Below are 10,379 nucleotides of genomic sequence, written 5' to 3'. Positions count from 1 at the left end.
TTAAAGAAGAATGGAAAAATTTATTAAAATAACAAAAACTTCATTCGAGATATATACGTACATTTCAAAGTATAGCATTTCATCCATTCTTTAGTCCGAGTGCTAGTCAGGTTCCTGTGCTGAACCATTCTGACCCTTTAAGTAATCAATAAAAGGAGACCATATTCCAATGAATAATTCCTGTTTGTCCAACAGGGAAAATCTGATTCTTTCCACGTTTAAGGTCTCCGTCATTTCTATAATCCACATTTTGATTGTGGGGACCGTAGGGCCTTTCCAAAATTTTAGAATTAATTTTTTTCCCGTTATTAAACTATAATCCATAAAGTTTCTTTGTATTGTTCTAAATGTTTGATTTAATTCTAATATTCCGAGTATAATTAATTTTGGATCTGGGTCCAATTGTGTGCTGGTTACTTTAGATATTATGCTAAAAATATTTACCCAGAATTTTTTAATTTTTATACAGTTTGCGAACATATGAAATAATGTAGCTTCTAAATGTTGACATTTATCACATTTAGGTGAGATATGTTGGAAAATTTTATGTAGTTTTGTTTTTGAATAGTGTAACCTATGTATTACTTTAAATTGTATTAGAGAATGTCTGGCGTTTAGTGAACACTGATGTATATGTTGCAAACTTTCTTCCCAAGTATCTTTCGTAATTACTTGGTTTAATTCTTTTTCCCATTTTTGTCTGTATAAGTCCGTGGAGGGAATGTCACTGTCTAATAAGATATTATATATATAAGATATTAATTTTTCTGTATTAGGATGTTTGTTCCAACATTCATCAAGAATTTCTGAATTTCTAATTCGAAAATTTTGGGAGTTCGATTTTACATAATCTCTAAGTTGAAGATATCTGAAATAATCATTTCCACGAAGACCATAAGTCTGTTGCAACTCCTGAAATGTCAGAAAGGTGCCTTCCTTATAAAGTTGTCCCATATTTTTAATTCCATAATCCTTCCATTGTGTAAAACCCCCGTCTACCCATGAAGGCTTAAACAAAGGATTATTCACAATTGGAAGAAAAAGTGATAAATTATCTAATTTTAATGTCTTTTTTAATTGTTTCCAAATTCGTGTAGCACTAAATATTATAGGGTTTTCCCTATAAATTTTTTTGTTTAATTTAGACGTAGCAAATAATATCGAACCAATATCAAAAGGTAAACAATCTTCCTTTTCCATTTTTAACCAGTCTGGTCATTTTCTTTGGTCTTAAGCCAGAGGAGGAACAATCTAGTTACATTTTTTTTAAACAAGCCAGATTCTTTTGTATTTTATTTTACTAGCAAAGGTGACAATGTGTTTTTAAAAGGAAAGGTCTACCAATTGTCAACAGGTTCAGTATCTTCAAAGGAAATCTAGTGTTTCCTTTAGAAAAAAGCTAGTGAATTATGGTTTAATTATTAATGAGCATAAGCTGCCAGTTTTGACAATTTTAGGGGGAATTATTGCCCACTTCGTTGCACATGACAACTAGCTAACTAACTAGCTATGTCTTGCTGAGAAATAAACCCATGATCAAAAATCTGTCTGTTTTTCAAATACTCTCTTTTGACTTTTGCATTCATTTCAAATTTTTTTAATGGGAATTGCAGTGGATATTAGACACAAAAAACTGGAGTAACTCGGTGGGACAGGCTGCATCCCTGGAGAGAAGGAATGAGCAGTGGATATTGTTGGAAACAGGGTGTTTAGAGTGGAGAATGTTCTGCTGCTAACTAATGGTGAGACAGAAGGCATATTAAAAGGGCAATCAGACATTTGTTTTAAAAAGAGTACCGAGGATGTGGAGAACCAACAAGAGAATAAGATTTTTCTCGGTTGAGTGAAGGAAACAATAGTGCAGACATTGCCTCTTTCTGTGCAATTAAGTTAAGTTTCCATCAAAAGGGGGGGAAATGGTAAGCCATGAGGAAAATAGGAAACACTGGAACACACTGAGGAAGATGTGTGGGAAAGCTTTGTAATTATAAACGAAATGATGCAATATCTTCTAGTCTTGGACCAAATAGATTCCTGTCAGCATTCTAGTGTAAATAATGAGAAATACATGGCTTCCTTGTTCTCGCATTCTTGTCGTCACAAGTTTGCTAGCACTATGACTGCTAGTGACTGCAAGTTTGCTAGTGACTGTGCTAACACTATCACAGTCAAAGTGTAGAAACAAGGAACTGCAGATACTGGTTAATACTCAAAAGGACAGGAGTGACTCAGCAGGTGAGACAGAATCTTTGGAGGTCGTGGATAAGTGAGATTTCAGGTCAAGACCTTTCTTCCATCTGAAGAAGAGACTCAACCCGAAACATCACTTATCCATGTTCTGCAGAGATGCTGCCTCACCTGCTGAAGTTACTCCAGCACTTTATGTCCTATATATAATCGTCGCAACTTGTTTATAGACTAAATCAAAACAGCAGTAAACCTGAAACAAAAGTGAAGGTTAGGATAAAAAAAAAAGATAAGTAATCCTAAGACTTCCAAAGAAACAATCCTGAAAGACTGATGGGAACAGCCTACTATTTTTATGAAAGAAAGCTTGTAAATACTTCATTCAAAATGCTTATTGGCAGGTATTTGAGAGAATGCTAGCACAATGGGTACCTAACCAAATGGCTACCGGAGAGCTGGAACTTTGATCCAAACACAACATATGAATCTCACAAAAGCAGCTGGGAAATTTAGGAGGAAGTAATTAAATAATTATGGAATGAATGCATCATTTATGATGACTCTGCACCTATCTGATTGTTGTACGCCCATTTTCTATTATGTTATCCAGAAGAATTTCTGAACTGTTCAGCTTAATAAAACTGATCCCAGTGTCATCAGACTTGTTGACTCTTAATAGTTTTCTCAGTTTGGAAGCAATTAAGTGCCAATGAGTCATCTATACTTGCTGCTGATATGAACCAAATGAAGTTAAATGATAAGGTGCTATGTGGTGTGAGGACCTGGAGCTGCACAATGCTGTCATGTGGGATGGCCAGGAGCAGTCTTGCCTGCAAACCGATCAAGGAAAAATGATTCCTAGTAAAGCCTTAGGCAAAGCTGGCCATTGAAAGGATTATTGATGCCTTTAAATGCCCCTGAAGTTCCAAAACTACGATTGAACAACTGGAAAATTGTAAGCTGTATTTTAGGTTTATTATTGTCACGTGTACCGGTGGTATAGTGAAAAGCTTTGTTTGCATGCTATCCAAACAGATCAGAGATATACTGTACATAAATAAAAAAAGTTAAACTCAAATACAAATAAGTAGAGTAAAGGGTGCAGAGTGCAGAATAGTTCTCAGCATTGTAGCATTCAGTTCCATAGATCCTGCGATCTTAACATCACGGAGACCGCAATCCCTTTGCCAGGGATCGGCCTCTGAGCTCTACCGCGGGTGCCTGCGGACTTTCACCGTGGAGCTCGTGGTCTCCGGATAGAGACCGACCGGGAGCACCAAGCTGCAGGAGCTCCGACCGCCCCGAAACGGGAGCTTCGATCGCCCCGACGAGGGGGCTTCGACCGCCAGCTGCGGGAGATTCGATCACCCCGACTGCGGATGGTTCGACTGCCCGGACCGCGGGAGAATAAAAGAGGAAGAAGCTTTGGACTTTATTGCCTTCCATCGCAGTGAGGAACATGGGGAATCCGCTGTGGTGGATGTTTATGTTAATTTTTATGTAGTTGTGTGTCTTGTTGCTTTTTTTTTTAGTATGGCTGTATGGTAATTCGAATTTCACTGTACCTTAATTGGTACATGTGACAATAAACTGACCTTGAAACCTTGAAGAAAGGAGCATATTTCCTGTGAAACAGGTGCTATTAGTCTCTTAAAAATTGAATGAAAATGTACTTTTAAGCAAGTATGTTCTGTGGACTTTAGGAAATCATCTAGGTAAATTAATTTCTGGAGGAGTTGTGTTCAGCTGCAGCTCCTCCAGGGGAACATGGATTAGCTGGAGCGACGGGTGTATGCACTGAAGAGTATACAGGAGTCAAGGAGGGTTATAGGCAGTAGTTTTAAAGAGGTGGTCGCACCAAAGGTTCAGCCAGATAGATGGGTAACCACCAGTAGAGGCAGGCAGGTAATGCACAAGTCTCCTGTGGCAATCTCCATTTAAACTAAGTCTAACATTTGATGATGCTATACACAAAATGCTGGAGTAACCCAGTGGGTCAGGCAGCATCTCTGGAGAAAAAGGATGGGTGATGTTTCAGGTCAGGAATCTTCCTGAAATATCACCCATCATTTTTCTCCAGAGCTGCTGCCTCACCCTCTGAGTTACTCCAGCACTTTGTGTCCATCTTTAGTATAAACCAGCTTTTGCAGTTCCTTGTTTCTATCATTTGATTGGTTTATTATTGTATTGAGACATTTGATTGGTTTATTATTCTATTGAGATAAAGTGAAAATAACTTTGTGTTGAGTGTTATCCAGGCAGATCATAACATGTATGAGTACATCAGGTAGTGCAAAAGGGAAAATAAACTGCAGAATGTGGTGTGACTGCTGCAGAGAACTATTAACAGTGGCAACACAAGTAGACAGAGTGGTAAAAAAGTCATACAGTGTGCTTGCCTTCACTGATCAGGCCATAAGAGAACATCATGTTGCAGCTTCGTAAAACTTTAGTTGGGCCACATTTGAATTGCTGTGCGCTGATTATTATTGTTCTGATTGTCTTATTACAAGAATTGAGAGGCTTTGTAGTAGGGGCAAAAGTTATTTAGCAGGATGCTGCCTTGATTAGAGGGTATCAGCTGTAAAGAGAGGTTGGACAAACTTTGATTGTTTTCTCTGGAGCCTTGGAGGCTGCGGGGGAGACCCGAGAGGTTATGAGAGGCATAGATAGGGTAGACTGTCAGAACCGTTTTTCTAAGGTGGAAATTTCAAATACTAGCAGACATAGCTTTAAGTTGAGAGGAGAGTAGTTTAAAGGAGTTATGCAGAGCAAGTTTTTTTACACAGGAAGGCCAGGTGCTTGGATTGCACTGTCTGGGGTGGTGGTGGAAGTAGCTGCAAATAGTGTTTAAGAGGCTTTTAGATAGGCACCTGGATATGCAAGGAATGGAAGGATATGGATCACATGCAGGCAGCAGCAATTAGCTTAATTTGGCATCAGGTTCAGCATAGGCATCGTGTGTTGTACTATTGGGTCGTGTGTTGTGCAGACTTTATGGTCTGTTTTCTAAGTAACATTGTATTGGCACAGCATACATCTCATGATATGCTGCCCCTCATAAACAGGTGAGAAATCCCGATTGAATCCTGATCCAGGGTCTCAACCTGAAATGTCACATTAACCATCCTGTTGCCTTCACAGATGTTGCATTACTTGGCGAGTTCTTCAACCAGTTTGATTTTTTGCTTGAGTTAAATTAATATTGCTATATCTGCCCAGAACGTTTTGCAAACAGCAGTAATCTCCACTTTTTTGGAAGCAATCTTTGCCTCTGGCCTTTAAGAAATCACAGTAAGCCTCGACAAGATCATGAATGTTTTGGATAAAATAAATGAAGGGAAGATTTTAACATATAAGATTATAAAGGGGTTGGACATGTTAGAGGCAGGAAACATGTTCCCAATGTTGGGGGAGTCCAGAACCAGGGGCCACAGTTTAAGAATAAGGGGCAGGCCATTTGGAACAGAGATGAGGGAAAACTTTTTCAGTCAGAGAGTTGTAAATCTGTGGAATTCTCTGCCTCAGAAGGCAGTGGGGGCCAGTTCTCTGAATGCTTTCAAGAGAGAGCTAGATAGAGTTCTTAAGGATAGCGGAGTCAGGGGGTATGGGGCGAAGGCAGGAACGGGGTACTGATTGAGAATGATCAGCCATGATCACATTGAATGGTGGTGCTGGCTCAAAGGGCCGAATGGCCTACTCCTGCACCTATTGTCTATTTTCCAATGAACATAATATCCAAATGACAGAAGGCGCAAATTCAAGATTCAGAGCAAAAGATTCGAGGGGGCGCAAGGAAAATAATTTTAATACAGAAAGGAATTAAAATCTGTGACTCGTAATTTACAAGGGCGAGGTGGAAAGTTGGGGAGAGTGTGTCGGGGCTTTTGAACAGGAATTTGTTCATCACAATGGAAAACGAAAAAGAAGAGAAAAGGGACCGAAGGGATTCCACCATTAGAAGTGATTTCAGACTGGTGAGAAGGCACACCAATGCCTCTACTTTCTCAGGAGACTGAGAAAATTTGGCATATCTCCAATGACATAAAAAATCTACGGATGTGCCATAGAAAACATACTGTCTGATTGCATCACAGCTTAGTTTGGGAACAGCTCTGACCAAGTCTCCAAGAAATTTCAGAGTTATGGATGGATTTATCCCAGTCTATCACATACACCAATCTCATCACCATTGACTCCACCTATACACTTCATGCTACCTTGGAAAAGCAGCCAACATAATCAAGGACTTGTAACACGCCAGTCATTTCTACTTCTTCACACTCCCGTTGAGCAGAAGATACAGAAGCTTGAAAACACGCACCAACAGACTCAGGAACAGGTTCTTCCCCTGCTATCAGGCTTCTGAACGGTCTTTCCATAAGCTAGGGCCAATTCCCCTCAACCCCATTGGAGACATTGTGTCTGGAACTGGTGCACTACGATGCTGAGAACTATATTCTGCACTTGTACTCTGTATCTTTCCTTTTGCTCTACCTATTGTACTTGAATTTGGCTTAATTGTATTTATATATAGTATCTGATTAGATAGCTTGTAAAACAAAGCATTTTACTGTATAAAAGACAATAATAAACCTAAAGCTACGGATTGCATGTGTCATAACAATTCAATGTGTCCAACACCCAGATTAAATAAAATTATGTGTCACAAAACAAATGTCCAACACGTGAGATTTTCATGGTATTCAGTATTAGCGACTAAATTACAACAAGAAATCAGCTTGATCTGTTGAGCCTCATGCACAAAACCTAATTGGATATATTTTAATGAATTTAAATAGACTTCTCATAGCCTAGATTATCTTATGAAGTACCCTTAAACTTTACATTTAACTTCAGATAGCTCCTCTGTCCCTCTCTTTCCCCGCCCCCTTCCCAGTTCTCCCACTGTCTTCCTGTCTCCAACTACATCCTTTCTTTGTCCCGCCCCCTCCCCTGACATCAGTCTGAAGAAGGGTCTCGACCCAAAACGTCACCCATTCCTTCTCTCCTGAGATGCTGCCTGACCCGCTGAGTTACTCCAACATTTTGTGATACCTTCGATTTGTACCAGCATCTACAGTTATTTTCCTGCACAACTTATGCTTTGCATTGTCTTCTTTATGCCCTCATGTTCCAGATGAACCAAAATGTATTTCATCTAAAGGAGATTTATTCATTGGGTCGTCACACAATACATGCAAGTCACCTGTAAAGGAGAGAGGATTTGAAGGCTGGGATTAAATAGAATCCGCCGTGGAGGAGCTCAGACGTGTTGGGCCGAATGGTCTGTTTTCATGCAGTATGTGCCAAGTAGAAATAATGCATGACCAGCAACTGAAATTGCTGGCCTTGAAACAAACAATTTTGTGGACTGTGCCAGAAGAATGTAACAAGGATGAAATTAACAAGTCACCCAATGAACATTCTCGTTTCAATCATAATGTAAAAATGTGTACTAGACAGGCCACATTACATTCTTTATTCTGCTACAGTTTGTATTGTTCTTCGTAAACTCCCAGAAACTACTTCATTATAAACAGACTGAACAAAAGCTGAACTTCAATCATTATGGAAAGGAAATGGATGATTTCTACGGGATTACATTTTGTCAGGAACATTCCGAGGTGTTGTTATTTTTGTTGTTGTTATTGCAGCATTGTTGTATCCACTATCAGAACACAATGTTTTTTTTCTTTTTAAGAACACCATGTATAATCATGAGCATGTGCAGAAGTTTGTAACCGGCATGGTAGTGAGTGAGCTCCATTTTGTGGAACAGCAATATGTGTTTTTAATCATTAATTCAGGAACTAAACAATTGGAACTTATGCAGGCCAGCTGATTCATAGCAAATACAAAGGCAGTGAAATTAATGTGGTTAAGGCTATAAATGAGGCACTAACTGACCATTACTCAACACGCCATGTTGAATTCTGTGAAACAGGGATGAAGTATCCTTACCTGGATCCACCTATCCCTCCTACCCCACTCATCTCCCTCTACCAAATATCTTCCATTTACTCCAGTCTTGAAGAAGGTTTGCAATCCAAAACGTCTGTCCATTTCCCATCACAGATACTTCCTGACCCACTGCATTCCTCAGTACTTTGTTTTTGCTCAAGATTCCAGTATCTGCAGTCACTTGTGTCTTCATACAGTACGTCTTGCTTTGCACCCATGTCCATACACCCACCCACTTATCTCCAGCGACACAGTTAACACTGTCCAGTAGAGAGAATTAGTGTTGATGAGTGGCATGGACTTGGTAGGCTAAAAGGCCTGTTTCTTCGACTTTTAGGAGTGGAAATAAGAGAACATGGTTCTACTTGAGCTACTCTCCGCATCAACCATTTACAAAATACCTGAAGCCATCTGCTGGAAGAGCCTTTAAATGTAATAGTTGGCAAATGAAACAAGTAATCCACGACAGAAAGTTTAGTGTAGTTTAGACAAGCAGCATAAAAACAGGCCCTTTGGCCCACCGAGTCCATACCAACTATCAATCACCCAAGTAGTGTGCTGGTCTGAATTATCATGATCATAAAGTTACAACTCAAAATGTCATGGTTTTACCACCGAACTGCAGATGAACAGAAGAGCTTGATGCAAGGATAAAATTCAAATTGTCGTCCAATTAATGGGTTAAACTCGTAAATAATGTGAATTTTACCTGCAAAGAGAGATTGGTAAATATCGTCAGAGTTCTGGATGACAAAAGCACAAGGACCATGGTGGAAATAGTCAATGTCAAAAGAAACTGATGCAAACATTTTAACCCCATTTACTAAATGGTGAACCCATAGGAATATTTGGAATACACACTTTCAGATATCCTCAGTCTGTTTATTACTGGTAATACTTTCGTTGTTGCTATAACTTCCATGTTCTATGACTTTCAGTTCATCTAAGCCCACATTCATACTTTTGGTGAGTCTATACTCTCAGAGCATTCCGATCAGTTCCATTCCTCCACTTATTTCCCTGTACCCTATCCTCTTATACATGCCCCTGAACTCACTCCTCATTCTCCCGTCACCCACCTAAGGCATAATGTACACTGGAGACACAATAAACTGCAGACACTGGAATTTTTCATCTTGTTGGAGGAACTCGGAGGAAGGGTCCCAACTCAAAACATCACTAATTCCCTTCACAGATACTGCCTGACCTCCCCGAGTTTTTTCAGTACTTTGTGTTTTGCTCATAATTTACACTGGTCACCTAACCTACCAACCAGCACACCTTTGGAGTGTGGCAGGAAAACAGAGCACTCAAAGAAAACCCATGTAGACACGATACAGGATGAATGTATGAACTCCACACCATCAGCATTGGAGCTCAACATTGAACCTAGATTGCTGGAGCAGTGCAGCAGCAACACTAAGCACCCATCCATCTCCAAACTCCTCAAGTTACGAGTCAGCACCCCTCTGCAATGGATCCTTGACTTCCTAACCCATAGATCACAATCAGTGAGGATAGGCGACAAAATATCCTCCACAATATTTCTCAACACCCTACATGGTGCCCTACAACAAAACAGACTGTACTCCCTATTCACTTGTGACTGTATGACCAAATTCTGCCCAAAACTCCTTTTACAAAAGTTTGCAGATGACACCGCTGTAGTGGGCTGGATGTCAAACAATGATGAGACAAAGTAGTGGAAAGAGAGAGTTTATTAACATGGTGTCAAAACAACAGCCTCTCTCAATGCCAGCAAGATGGAGCCAGTTATTGACTTTAGGAAGTGAGGTGGTATTTATGCCCAGTCAGCATCAATGGTGCTGAAGTGAAGATGGTGAAGAGCATTTTGTTTCTCGGTGTAAATACCAACAATCTGTCCTGGACCAACCACACTGAAGCTATGGCCAAAAAAGTACAGCAATGTCCCTATTTCCTCAAAAGACTAAGAAAGTTTGAAATGTCTCCAATGACTCTTACAAACAGATCCACTGTACAGAGCATTCTTGCAGGATGCATCACAGCTTGGTTTGGCAATTGCTCTGCCCAAGACTGAAACGGCAGAGAGTTGTGAATGTAGCCCAGTCCATCACACAAACCAGCCTCCCCCTCGAAAGTACACTACGCGCTTGCTACTTGTTTACTGTATGTAATGTGTTTACTGTATACCATTGAGGACAATTTTTGCTTAAAGTTCTTTCTTACTTCCACTACTATAAACAGAT

Source organism: Rhinoraja longicauda, chromosome 21 (genome assembly GCF_053455715.1).
Source record: "Rhinoraja longicauda isolate Sanriku21f chromosome 21, sRhiLon1.1, whole genome shotgun sequence".
Lineage (NCBI taxonomy): Eukaryota > Metazoa > Chordata > Chondrichthyes > Rajiformes > Arhynchobatidae > Rhinoraja > Rhinoraja longicauda.
This window is presented reverse-complemented; position numbering follows the sequence as displayed.